A 15,606-nucleotide genomic window follows, 5' to 3' on the forward strand; every position below is an offset into this window, starting at 1 on the left:
CTGGGGTCTAATCTTGGAGAGACACCTCCCCAACTCTGAGGACAGCCAGAGGCAACAGTGAAAAACAATCATGAGGCGAAATCAACAGAAAAACTCTGGCAATATGAATAATCAGAGTAGAACAACTCCCCCAAGGATCAATGGGGGCAGAAACAGCACAAGACCCCATGCACAAACAAATAGCTGAGATGTCAGAAATTGAATTCAGGATCTGGATAGCAAATAAGATCGAATTAGAATTCCAAAAGTTATCTCAAGAATTCAACAGATTCAAAGGCCAAATGACCAAAGATTTCGACACATTGAGACAAGAAGTTGCAGCCCTCAAAGATCTGAGAAACACAGTAGAATCCCACAGTAACAGAATGGAACAAGCAGAAGAAAGGATTTCTGACATTGAAGACAAAGCTTTCGAAGGCTCCCAAACTCTCAGAGAGGAAGAGAAATGGAGGGCAAAAACAGATCACTCTCCCAGAGAGCTCTCGGATAATTTGAAGAAAACCAATATTCATCTTATAGGGATCCCTGAAAATGACGAAGTGGCTTCATAAGGCACAGAGTCTCTTCTCCATGAGATTATGAAGGAGAACTTTCCAGACATGCCAAGAGATTCCGAAATTCAGATAACAGACAGTTTCAGAACTCCAGCACGACTCAACCCAATTAAGACATCCCCCAGACACATCATAATCAATTTCACTAAAGTTAATATGAAGGAGAAAATTCTGAAAGCTGCCAGACAAAAGAAAACCATTACCTACAAGGGGAAGAATATCAGAATAACTGCAGATCTCTCTGCTGAAAACTTTCAACCTAGAAGAGGATGGTCATCGACTTTTAATCTCCTAAAACAAAATAACTTTCAACCCAGGATCCTGTACCCAGCTAAACTGAGCTTCCTTTATGATGGAGAAATTAAATACTTCAACAACATTCACATGTTGAAGAAATTTGCCACAACTAAACCAGCTCTCCAGGACATTCTTAGACCTATCCTCCATAAAGACCAGTGTAATTCTCCACCACAAAAGTAAACCCACACAAAAAATTTTTGATCAAATTCCAACTTTCACAGTCGCAAAAGGATTAAAAATGTCCACCGGTCTCTCGAAAGGCTTATCAATACTCCAATTAATATGAATGGTTTAAATTGTCCTCTAAAGAGGCATAGGTTGGTGGACTAGATACAAAAACTCAAGCCAGATATCTGCTGCATCCAAGAATTGCATCTTACATTAAAAGACAGATATAGACTCAAGGTGAAGGGATGGTTATCTATATTCCAGGCAAATGGAAAGCAGAAAAAAGCAGGCGTTGCAATCCTGTTCCCAGACGCAATAGGCGTTAAACCAACCAAAATAATTAAGGATAAGGATGGACACTTCATATTTGTTAAAGGTAATACTCAATATGATGAGATCTCAATTATTAATATTTATGCACCCAACCACAATGCACCTCAATTTATAAGAGAAACTCTAACAGACATGAGCAACTCGATTTCCTCCACTTCCATAGTAGTTGGAGATTTTAACACCCCTTTAGCAGTCCTGGATAGATCCTCCAAAAAGAAGCTAAGCAAAGAAATTTTAGATTTAAACTCAACCATTCAACATCTGGACTTAACGGACATCTACAGAACATTTCATCCCAACAAAACTGAATACACATTCTTCTCATCAGCCATGGAACATACTCCAAAATCAACCACATCCTAGGCCACAAACCTCAGCAAATTTAAAAAAATAGAAATTATTCCTTGCATCTTCTCAGACCATCATGGAATAAAAGTTGAACTAAATAAAAACAGGAACATGCATACCCATACAAAAACATGGAAGCTAAACAACCTTATGCTGAAGGATACATGGGTTATAGACGAGATTAAGAAGGAAATCACCATGTTTTTGGAAAAAAACAACAATCAAGACACGAATTACCAGAACCTCTGGGATACTGCAAAGGCAGTCCTTAGAGGGAAATTTATAGCACTGCAAGCCTTCCTCAAGAAAACGGAAAGAGAGGAAGTCAATAACTTAATGGAACATCTCAAGCAACTGGAGAAAGAAGAACACTTCAACCCCAAAGGCAGCAGAAGAAAAGAAATAATCAAAATCAGAGCAGAATTAAATGAAATTGAAAACAAAAGAATTATACAACAGATCAATAAATCCAAAAGCTGGTTTTTTGAAAAGATCAATAAAATAGATAAACCTTTGGCCAACCTAACCAGGAAAAAAAGAGTAACATCTCTAATTTCATCAATCAGAAATGGTAATGATGAAATAACAACAGACCCCTCAGAAATTCAAAAAATCCTTAACGAATACTACAAGAAACTCTACTCCCACAAGTATGAAAATCTGAAAGAAATTGACCAATACCTGGAAGCACGCCACCTACCAAGACTTAGCCAGAACGAAGTGGAAATGTTGAACAGGCCTATATCAAGTTCAGAAATAGCATCAACTATACAAAATCTCCCTAAAAAGAAAAGCCCAGGACCAGATGGCTTTACGTCAGAATTCTACCAAACATTTAAAGAAGAACTAGTACCTATACTACTAAACCTCTTCCAAAATATAGAAAAAGAAGGAATATTACCCAGCACATTCTACAAAGCAAACATCACCTTGATCCCCAAACCAGGGAAAGACCCAACAAGAAAAGAAAATTATGGACCAATATCACTGATGAATATAGATGCTAAAGTACTCAATAAGATCCTAACAAACAGAATCCAACAACACATCATTTCCGCATTGGAATTGCTCTTTTGTAAGAACACAGCCATATTAGATTAAGGTCCACCCTAATGATCTCATCCTAACTTGATCATCTTCGAAGACCTTATTTCCAAATAAGGTGACAATCATAGGTTCTGTGAGATAGCAGGACTAAAGCTTTAATTTTCCTTTGCATCCCCCCACCCCCAAAAAAACTCACTAGGGATATGCTATAATTAAACATAACTCATAGGAAATCTCCAGTAGCATAGAAAACACTTCGACTCTCTAAAAAGTTTTAGGAAACCTCATGTACTTCCATAAGGGGAAGTCCCCAGAACTTAGCCTGTGTTCCCCCCTTTTTTTTTTCCTTTTGCCAGAAAAGAAGGCACTGGGAGTTGACTCTAACCTTATAAATAGAGAAGTCAATTTTTTTATAAAGCAAGGTTTGCATTTTACACATCTAAGAAGTAAAGAAGCTAATGTCAGGACCCAGGATTTCTACCATTCTGTGTTGCCTCACTACTTAAACTGGCTGTATCTTCTGCATCCATGCTACTTCACAGAGTAATTCCCTGAGTAAACTAAGTCCTTCCTACTTGTACCTGTTAGGAATGCTTTCAGCTGCAAATAACAAAGTAGATCAGTACTAGCGTGAATAAAGAAGGTTGTGTTTATTTTCTTTTCCTTTTTGCTTGGTTTCGTTTTCATAAAACCTGAGATAGAGTACAAGACATGGCTTTTTCTACTCTTCCTCACTTTACTAGGAACAGTAAAGTGACTTTTTTGTCCTTATTTTTACCACCTCACAGTCTCAAGAAGGCTCTCATAGCACCAAGCCTCCTGTCTGTGTTTAGATGGAAAGGAGAAATTACAGGAGCCAGCAAGCTGTCTTTTCATCTCTGTTCCTTTTATCAGGAGAAAGATGTTCCCTTCAGCCTTTAGCTCGTCTCTTTCTGGTCAGATCTCAATCACCTGATCAGCCTCAGCTATAAACAAAGATGGGAAACAGAGCATATGGCAAAGTGACATAAGATCATTATAGTTTGCTAAACTAGGGCTAAAAACATCATAACACTGAACAAAGCCATGGTTCTGTAAGCAAGGAAGAATGAGGAAGTGGTTGCTGGGCAGACAGAGTTTGCCAGAACAACCTTGAGAGACAGGTCAGAAGGCTTCTAAGAATCCTTACATGATAACCCATCATTTAGGATGAAAGGGCAACAAAAAGATGATTTTAAAAAGATACAAGAACAAAGAAGAAAAAGTAGGGACTGTTTATCATTTTCTGAAGCTCAAGAAAAACCACTGATGAAATCAGAGCCCCTTATTAGAATAAGAAATCTTGACTAAATTAAAAACCTGTACAACATAAATTAATAACTCACATAACAACACCCTTAATATAGACATAAGTATGTGCTGATCCTTAATGATCATTTGCCATAATACATTTAAATGCTGAATGGAATAGTTTTAACAAGTGGCCTTATAAATAATTTTATTTCAATTCTATAAATAAATAGAATAGGACTTTTAGAACTCAAATGTGCTTACAAATCACTTGTGATATTGTTAAAGTATAGATTTGATTTAGTAGTTCTGGAGTGGAGCTTGAGACTAAATTTCTAACAACTTAATGGTGCTGATACTTGAAATAGCAAGGATCTAGAAAATAATGTGTATATTTTAAATTATTTCAGCATGGTTAATTAATAGGAAGTTTACTTTGGATTGAGAGTTTTGCAAATAATCATCCTTGCGTTTGGTGAGAAAAATCAAGACATTCCCCTGGAATGTTAATAAAGATGCTCTTGAATAATTGGTTACTTCAAACATTATTTGTGCTTTTTACAGTAAATTACAATACCAAGTAATTTATTCTTTTAATGTCATTGGAAAAAAAAAAAACTGTTTCTTCTGTAACCCTAAACAACACCATTTATTCTGTTGGGCACCTTGATAGGTCTAGCTTTCAGGTTTTCATAAGAAGCCCTTTAGATGCAGACCAATTATTTAATGCCTATAGGGCTATTGCTTACAGAACACTTTTCAGATAAAGTATGAAGTTAGGTACAAATTGTTCTTCACTCATCTGTTTGCAGCTGCTTGAAAATGACCTTTTGGTCACTTGAGAGACAGGACCAAATTTGGGGGAGAAAAGGTCATATGATGCAATAAGAGATCAAGGTCCCCCAGGACATCAGAGATTATGCGGAGCACACAGGCCAGTGCAGCAGCCTAACCTTTACCCTTCCCGAGGTACTGGTGGATAGACGTCAAACACTACATCTTTCCTTAAGTTTAGATGCTAAAGTCCTTCACACAGTACATATTTTGTTGAGCTTCTCTTAACATTTAATGAAGACTGAGAAATCAAATGCATTTAGATACCTTCAAGGTTCTTCTGCATTTCTTCATGCATAGTATCTATTAATATATGAATATATAGTGAGGGAGAAACCAGGTTGAAGAATTGTGGACACTGGATTGCATAGCATCTGCCAACCAAAATGGATCTCTCTCCTCCCCCCACCAGTCTCTGTCTTTATATATATACTTATCTCTCTCTCTCTCTCTCTCTCTCTTTCTCTTTCCCTGTGTAGACTTCTCTGGAAGGTTTTTTAAAAATATAATGTCAATGGTCATTTCTACAGTATAGAAGACACTCCAGCTGGTTTAAGCAAACGAGATATATTTTTATTTATTTTTTAAATTTTTTTACACAATGTTAAAATGTTTGCAAATCACTGGATAGAGAAAGAGTCTCAAGGTTGAGTATCCATGAAAAATTTCCAAAGCCACACCACACTACTGGGGCCCCTGGGAGGTGCTGGCCTTGTCACGATAGGAAGCACCAGGTGGCTGCTGATGACACACCCAGCCATGATTGCAATCATATCTCATGCCTGTCTCTCCCCTTTCTCTTGTTCCGAATTTAAGTTTCTCCTGGGCACAACTCTTCAGCAGAATCTGAATCATTCCCAGAACTCTAATTTCACTGAAGTTTGAAAGTGTGTGTGTAAACTTACTAGCCTGGAAGGAGGCTAGAAACGAGGTTGGAAGGAGGTTGAAATGATCATTTAGTCAGTAAAAATCATAGGATCAGCCATAATAAGCACAGCAAAATGGGCGCAAATTTCAAATTCACTCAAAGCAACCTCTGAAATCCTAGCTATCTCCATTCCTAGAATGTCACTCAAGTGATACGCTAAGCCACACATCTGTCTTGGCCTCATTTCCTCTGGACATGCTCAGTTTTTCACCATGGATTTTCCTCTTGGTACCAGACCTATCACAAAAACTTCCTCAGATTCACTTTGACCTCAACTGCCCCCTACCACAGACTACTGCTCGGCCTGATTCCTGATAAGAGAAGCCCAGCAATGGCGGCTTGATTCCTGCCAATTCTGTGGGCATAAAACCCTAAAGACTGAAATTCCAGTACCTGATTATCTCAGTTTTCCCTGAAAATCCCAGAGAGAAAAGGCCAGGCTTTGTTGCGGGCTACAGCATGCTCACTGTGGCAAAAACAAAGGCAGCTCCACAACCAACTTCTTTCATTCTTTGTTTTTTTCTGAATATTTTTGTGATTATACCAACTAGTGCTTTTCCTCGCTAATTTTGCAGACTCATATTATGCATAGTTTCCCTCCTTCCTCAAGCTGGCCAGAGCACAGACTGTCTTGAGGAGAAGAGTCACTTTAAATTTTTCCTAGCTTTATTTTTATTTTATTTTACTTTTATTGAATGATTTATCCTTTATAGACAGGGGTCTTGTTAACATTGCCCAGGCTTGATTCGAACTTCTGAGCCTCAAGTAACCCTCTTACCCCAGCTATTTGGAAGGCTGAGATTACAAGCATACAATACTGTGCCTGGCATTCAAAAAATAAAATAAAATTTAATTGACAAATAATAACTGTACATATTTATGGGATGCATAGTAATGTTTCAACACTTGTATTGTGATGAGATCAGGGTAATCAGCATATTCATCATCACAAACCTTTACCATTTCTTTGTGTTAATAATATTCAATGTCTTCCTTCTGCTGTTTGCAACTGCATAATATATTATTATTAACTATGCTCATCCTACAATGATCTAGAACACTATAAATTATTCTTTCTATCTAGCTGTAACTTGTATCCTTTAACACAGTGGTCTCCAACCTTTTTGGTGCCAGTGACTGGTTTCATGCAGCACAATTTTTCCACAGACTCTGGGGTGGGGGCGGGGAGGATCAGACAAAAGGCATAGCTGTCTGGTGGTGATGTAAATGATGGGGAGTGGCTGTAAATACAGATGAAGCTTTAATCACTTGCACCCATTCATCTTCTGCCATTTGGCTGGTTTCTAGTAGGCCCAGGACCAATATTGGTCCACTGCATGGGGGGAGGGAGGGGTGGATGGCAGCTTTAAAGAATCTCTCCCTATCCCTCCCTTTCCCATATGCATCCCAGCCTCTAGTATCTTCTGTTCTACTCTTCTATGAGATTAAGGTTTTTAGCTTTCACATACGAGTAAGAAAATAGTGTTTAACTTCCTTTACTTAACATTATGGTGTCCACTTCCATTCAAGAATTTTATGCTTTAGTATTCCATTGTGTGTGTGTGTATATGCACTCACTGGAGAAAGGACATGCAATGGAATACTAAAGCATAAACTTCTGTCATTTGTAGTGTATATATATATATATATATATATATCCTGTTCTTTATCCATTCATCTATTGTTGGACACCTAAGAGTCTCATGTTTTGGTTACTGTGAATAGTGCTACAGTAAACATGGGTTAGGGGGCAGAGACAAGATGGCTGACTGAAGCCAGCTTTCCATGGAGGCTCCCATCTAGAAGTAGAGTTAAAGGACAGAAATTTAGCAAATAACCTGACGGATTAGAGCCACACCAAGAGAGAAGGTTGAAGAACACACATCAACCCCGCTGAGGCAAGCTGGTACCCCAAGGATACAAATAAAAGGTACAAAATCCATCACCAAGTGGACAGGAGTCCCCTCCCCCATGACAACGGCTCAGAGTACCCCATAAACAAATGAGCAGAGTTAAAAAATCCTCCCATCCTCTCCTCTCCCTCTCTCAGGAGAGACCCTCTAAAAACTAGACCTACTTCCCCTACTAGGGTGCCATGGCGCTCTCCTGCCAGGCATAAAACTGTGTAAAACTGTATATATTCTCTACCTGCAATTCTGAGCTCCAAGCACTCCCTCCACTCTCACTCTGAGGTCTGCAAACCTGTCCCCCAGGAGTCCAGATTCTTGGGCTATTTCTCAAGGGGTGTGGACAGGGCCTGGACTGCAGCTGGTCAGTGCTGATTCTGCGGCACAGGAGTGAGGAGAAGATGGTTGGCTGAGAGGGAAACAGGCTGGAACGGTGGTGGCTGGAGGCACAGAACAGCAGCCGTTTTTGGCAATAATAGGGCTCATCCATGGATATTCTTGAGTCACACCCCCTGTCTCTCTGGGCAACCAGAGGAGGCCAGGCATCTTCTCACATGGCCACCACTGGTAGAACAGCTCTGGGACAGAAACACAGGCCCCATGTGTAAAGGGTTTGCATGAGGTGGAGCACGGGGACTAGAAAATGCACGTGCAGTGCCAGCTGACTCCCAGGGCAAGGGTGACCCAGAGGACCGCTTTACAGAGCGTAAGATGCACCTGGCCCCTGGATCATCAACCTAAACAAGGGACGGCAGGAGGCTAGAACTGACAGCTAACCGTGCTGCGAATACAAACTACCAGGCAACAGTAAAGATAGGGCCTGAGGAGCAGGTTCTGTGAACACAACACAGCTTCTCTTCTGCAGGGGAATTTAGCAAGGACAGAAACAAATTCTGCAAAGATGTTCTGTTCTGTCAGTAACATCAACCAGGGGCAGGGCTGGAACTGAGTGAAAACTCCCAGCCTCCATCAAGCACCCGAGGTTGCCAGGCCTCACCTCCCCCTGCCGGATAGAGACAGAGAGCAGTGGCCTAGCTGAGAAGACCTAGATGTCCTTGTGATTAATGCAGGTGCAAACCCCTGGAGTGTCTGCTCATTAGAGGCAACTGGGTCACAGACCTGCAGGGTTATCAGTGACTGGTTGCAACAGAGGTACAAGGTGGGGAAGGAGACATCAACCTTCCCAGACTAATCTATTTGCTGGGTAGGTCCTCCTGACCTCAGGGAGCAACAAAGCAAGTCATATTTGAGTTGTCACCTGACTCCTGCGATCTAGTTGTCAGAGACCTTTTAAAATCTCCCACCTGACACAAGTGCTGACAGAGACAATTGATTTGGACCTTTTGAAATGAGCCAATCACCTGAGGACTATCCAACTGGTGCCCTGGTGTGTGGTTATAGGAAGGTTTGATTTTCCTTTTCCATGTGTTGCCTGTGGGGGGGCAGGGTGACTTAATTGCTGGTATTTCTCCACAACTAAGACTTCAACCCAGAGTAACTGTTTCACTAGGGTTGGACAGAGACCAGCTGAAAAGAAGACAGAGTCACTTAGCCCCACCACACCAAACAGGTCCCCAGTTTCTCAGGCCACAGCACTGTACGGACAGAATTAATAGAATGGAGGAAAATTTGGAATTAGAAATTCGAGGAGCAATTCAAAAGTTGGAATGAGAAATTCGAGGAGAAATTCAAAAGTTCTCTCAAGAATTCAACGAATTTAAAGACAAAACCACCAAAGATTTTGACACACTGAAGCAAGAATTGGCAGTCTTCAAAGATCTGAAAAAATACAGTGGAATGCCACAGTAACAGAGTGGAACAAGCAGAAGAAGGGATTTCTGACATTGAAGACAAAGCTTTTGAATGTTCCCAAACTATCAAAAAGGAAGAGAAATGGAGAGCAAAAACGGATCATTCTCTCAGAGAGCTCTGGGATAATTCAAAGAAAGCTAATATCCACCTCATTGGAATCCCTGAAAGTGATGAAGTGCCTTCGCAAGGCACAGAGGCCCTTCTCCATGAAATTCTGAAAGAGAATTTTCCAGACATGCCAAAAGATTCTGAAATTCAGATAGCAGACAGTTTCAGAACCCCAGCACGACTCAACCTGAATAAGACATCCCCCAGGCACATCATAATTAACTTCACTAAAGTTAATATGAAGAAGAAAATTCTGAAAGTAGCCAGATGTAAGAAAACCATTACCTACAAAGGGAAAAATATTAGAATGACTGCGGATCTCTCTGCTGAAAATTTTGAAGCCAGAAGAGAGTAGTTATTGACTTTTAATCTTCTAAAACACAATAACTTTCAACCCCGGATCCTCTATCCAGCTAAACTGAGTTTCAGTTATGATGGAGAAATTAAATACTTTAATGACATTCACATGTTCAAGAAATTTGCCATAACTAAACCAGCTCTTCAGGATATTCTCAGACCTATCCTTCATAATGACTAGCCCAATCCTCTACCACAAAAGTAAACTCACTCAGAAACTTTTGATCAAACTCCAACTTCCACACTGGCGAAAGGATTAAAAATGTCCCCTGGACTTTCGAAAAACTTGATACCCAAAATTTTAGCAGACTTATCTATATTCTCCATTAATGTGAACGGCTTAAACTGTCCTCTAAAGAGGCACAGGTTGGCTGATGGGATACAAAAACTCAGATATTTGCTGCAAACAAGAATCATGTCTTACCTTAAAAGATAAATATAGACTCAAGGTGAAAGGATGGTCATCCATATTTCAGGCAAATGGTAATCAGAAAAAAGCAGGTGTTGCAATTCTATTTGCAGATACAATAGGCTTTAAACTAACAAAAGTAAGGAAGGATAAGAATGGTCACTTCATATTTGTTAAGGGTAATACTCAATATGATGAGATTTCAATTATTAATATTTATGCACCCAACCAGAATGCGCCTCAATTTATAAGAGAAACTCTAACAGACATGTGCAACTTGATTTCCTCCAGCTCTATAATAGTCGGAGATTTCAACACTCCTTTGGTAGTGTTGGATAGATCCTCCAATAAGAAGCTGAGCAAAAAAATTTTAGATTTAAACTTAACCATTCAACATTTGGATTTAGCAGACATCTACAGAACATTTCATCCCCAAAAAACTGAATACACATACTTCTCAACAGCCCATAGAACATACTCCAAAATCGATCACATCTTAGGTCACAAGTCTAACCTCAGTAAATTTAAAGGAATATAAATTATTCCTTGCATCTTCTCAGACCACCGTGGAGTAAAAGTTGAACTCAGTAACAACAGAAATCTGCATACTCATATAAAAATATGGAAGTTAAATAACATTATGCTGAATGATAGCTGGGTCAGAGATGAGATTAAGAAGGAAATTGCCAAATTTTTGGAACAAAATGACAATGAAGACACGAATTATCAGAAACAGGATACCGCAAAGGCAATCCTAAGAGGGAAATTTATAGCACTGCAAGCCTTCCTCAAGAGAACAGAAAGAGAGGAACTTAACAACTTAATGGGACATCTCAAGCAACTTGAAAAGGAAGAACATTCCAACCCCAAACCCAGTAGAAGAAAAGAAATAACCAAATTAGAGCAGAATTAAATGAAATTGAAAACAAAAGAACTATACAACAGATCAATAAATCAAAAAGTTGGTTTTTTGAAAAGGTCAATAAAATAGATAAACCTTTGGCTAACCTAACCAGGAAAAAAAATATATATATATCTAATTTCGGGTGGCGCCTGTGGCTCAAGGAGTGGGGCGCCGGTCCCATATGCCGGAGGTGGCGGGTTCAAACCCAGCCCCGGCCAAAAAAAAAAAAAAACTAAAATATCTAATTTCATCAATCAGAAATGACAAAGATGAAATAATAACAGACTCCTCAGAAATTCAAAAAATCCTTAATGAATATTACAAGAAACTTTATTCTCAGAAATATGAAAATCTGAAGGAAATTGACCAATACTTGGAAGCACATCATCTTCCAAGACTTAGCCAGAATCAAGTGGAAATGTTGAACAGGCCTATATCAAGTTCTGAAATAGCATCAACCATACAAAATCTCCCTACAAAGAAAAGCCCAGGACCAGATGGCTTCACATCAGAATTCTACCAAACCTTTAAAGAGGAACTAGTAACTACATTACTCAACCTATTCCAAAATATAGAAAAAGAAGGAAGATTACCCAACACGTTCTATGAAGCAAATATCACCCTGATCCCCAAACCAGGAAAAGACCCAACAAGAAAACAAAATTATAGACTAATATCACTGATGAATATAGATGCAAAAATATTCAACAAGATCCTAACAAACAGAATCCAGCAATGCATCAAACAAATTATACATCATAACCAAGTTGGTTTTATCCCAGGGTCTCAAGGCTGGTTCAATATACGTAAATCTATAAATATAATTCAGCACATACATTAAAAAATAAAAGACCATATGATTCTCTCAATTGACGCAGAAAAAGTTTTTGGTAATATCCAGAAGCCCTTCATGATCAGAACACTTAAGAAAATTGGTATGGAAGGGACATTTCTTAAACTGATAGAGGCCATATACAGCAAACCCACAGCCAATATCGTATTGAATGGAGTTAAATTGAAATTATTTCCACTGAGATCAGGAACCAGGCAAGGCTGCCCATTGTCTCCACTGCTCTTTAACATTATAATAGAAGTTTTAGCCATCGCAATTAGGGAAAAAAAGGCAATCAAAGGTATACATATAGGGTCAGAAGAGGTCAAACTTTTGCTCTTTGCAGACGATATGATTGTATATCTGGAAAACACCAGGGATTCTACTACAAAACTCTTAGAAGTGATCAAGGAATACAGCAGCATTTCAGGTTACAAAATCAACTTTCATAAATTGGTAGCCTTTATATATACCAACAATAGTCAAGCTGAAAAAATAGTTAAGGACTCTATTCCATTCACAGTAGTGCCAAAGAAGATGAAATATTTGGGAGTTTATCTAACAAAGGACATGAACAATCTCTATAAAGAGAACTATGAAACTCTAAGACAAGAAGTAGCTGAAAAATGTTAACAAATGGAAAAACAAACCATGCTCATGGCTGGGAAGAATCAACATTGTTAAAATGTCCATATTACCCAAAGCAATATACAATTGTAATGCAATCCCTATTAAAGTTCCACTGTCATACTTTAAAGATCTTGAAAAAATAATACTTCATTTTATATGGAATCAGAAAAAAACCTCGAATAGCCAAGACACTACTCAGAAATAAAAACAAAGCAGGAGGAATCACACTACCAGACCTCAAACTATACTATAAATCAATAGTGATCAAAACAGCATGGTACTGGCACAAAAACAGAGAAGTAGATGTCTGGAACAGAATAGAGAACCAAGAGATGAACCCAGCTACTTACTGTTATTTGATCTTTGACAAGCCAATTAAAAACATTCAGTGGGGAAAAGGTTCCCTATTTAACAAATGGTGCTGGTTGAACTGGCTGGCAACCTGTAGAAGACTGAAACTGGACCCACATCTTTCACCATTAACTAAGATAGACTCTCATTGGATTAAAGATTTAAACTTAAGACATGAAACTATAAAAATACTTGAAGAGTGTGCAGGGAAAACTATTGAAGAAATTGGTCTGGGCAAATATTTTATGAGGAGGACCCCCTGGGCAATTGAAGCAGCTTCAAAAGTACACTACTGGCACCTGATCAAACTAAAAAGCTTCTGCACAGCCAAGAACACAGTAAGTAAAGCAAGCAGACAGCCCTCAGAATGGAAGAAGATATTTGCAGGTTATGTCTCCAACAAAGGTTTAAAAACCAGAATCCACAGAGAACTCAAATGTATAAGCAAGAAGAGAACAAGTGATCCCATCGCAGGCTGGGCAAGGGACTTGAAGAGAAACTTCTCTGAAGAAGACAGGCACACAGCCTACAGACACATGAAAAAATGCTCGTCATCCTTAATCATCCGAGAAACGCAAATCAAAACTACTTTGAGATATCGTCTAACTCCAGTAAGATTAGCCCATATCACAAAATCCCAAGACCAGAGATGTTGGCATGGATGTGGAGAAAAGGGAACACTTCTACACTGCTGGTGGGAATACAAATTAATACATTCCTTTTGGAAAGATGTTTGGAGAACACTTAGAGATCTAAAAACAGATCTGTCATTCAATCCTACAGTTCCTCTACTAGGTATATACTCAGAAGACCAAAAATCACATTATAACAAAGATATTTGTACCAGAATGTTCGTTGCAGCCCAATTCATAATTACTAAGTCATGGAAAAAGCCCAAGTGCCCATCAATCCACGAATGGATTAATAAATTGTGGTATATGTACACCATGGAATATTATACAGCCTTAAAGAAAGATGAAGAGTTTACCTCTTTCATGTTTACATGGATGGAGCTGGAAGATATTCTTCTTAGTAAAGTATCTCAAGAATGGAGGAAAAAGTAGCCAATGTACTCAGCCCTACTATAAAACTAATTTATGGCTTTCATATGAAAGCTATAACCCAGTTATAACCTAAGAATATGGGGAAAGGGGAGAGAGGGAGGGAGGGGGAAGAGGGGCAGAGGGAGGGTGATTGGTGAGATTACACCTATGGTGCTTCTTACAAGGGTACATGTGAAACTTTGTAAAAGTAGAATATAAATGTCTTAACACAATAACTAAGAAAATGCCAGGAAGGCTATGTTAACCAGTGTGATGAAAATATGCCAAATTGTCTATAAAACCAGTGTATGGTGCCCCATGATCGCATTAATGTACACAGCTATGATTTAATAATAAAAAAAAAACATGGGTTGCAGATGTCTCTTCAATATAATAATTTCCTTTCCTTTAGATAAATTCCCAACAGTGAGATTGCTGGATCAGATGGTAGTTCTATCTGTAAGTTTTGTAGGACATCCATACCATTCTCTATAGTGGCTGTACTAGTTTATGTTCCCACCAACACTCTATGGGAGTTCTCTTTTCTCTGCATCCTCTGCAGTATTTATTACTTTTTGTCTTTTTTACAATAGCCATCCTAACTGGGTGAGATGATACCTCATTGTGGTTTTGATTTGCATTTCCCTCATCATTAGTGATGTTGAGAATTTTTTCATATATTTCTTGGCCATTTATATGTCTTCTTTTGAGAAATGTCCATTCCTTTGCCCATTTTTTAAAATCAGATTAGGGGCTTGGTTTATTTGTTTGTTTTGCTGTTCAGATGTTTGAGTTCCTTGTTTGTTCTGGATATTAAACTCTTTTTGTATGAGTAGTTTGCAAATATTTTCTCCATTCTGTAGGTGTCGTTGCACTCTGTTGATTGTTTCCTTTGCTGTGCAAAATCTTTTTAGCTTGATATAATCCCATTTGGTTATTTTTTGCTGTTGTGGCCTGTGCATTGAGGTCTCATTTATAAAATCTTTTCCCAGACTCAATGTCCTACAGCATTTCCTCTATACTTTTTTCCAGTACTTTTATCATTTCAGGCCTTACATTTAGATCTTTGATCCATTTTGAGTTGACATTTGAGCAGGGAAAAGTGGGAGTCTACCTTCATGCTTCAGCATATCCAGCTTTTCCAGCACCACTTATTGAAGACAGTGTCCTTTCCCCAATGAGTGTTCTTGGAAACTCTGTCAAAAAATCAGTTGTCTGTAAATATGTGAATAAATTTTGGGGTTTACTATTCTCTTCCATTCATCTATGTGTCTGGTTTTATGCCAGTACTATGTTGTGTTGGTTACTACAGCTTTGTAGAGTACTTTAAGATCGGGTAGGGTGATAGCTTCATCTTTGTTCTTTTTGTTCATTATTGCTTTGACTATTAAAGGTCTTTTGTGGTTTCATATGAATTTTAAGATTTTTTTCCTATTTTTGTAGAGCACGTCATTGGTATTTTGATAAAGATT

This window comes from Nycticebus coucang, chromosome 11 (assembly GCF_027406575.1).
Source record: "Nycticebus coucang isolate mNycCou1 chromosome 11, mNycCou1.pri, whole genome shotgun sequence".
NCBI lineage: Eukaryota > Metazoa > Chordata > Mammalia > Primates > Lorisidae > Nycticebus > Nycticebus coucang.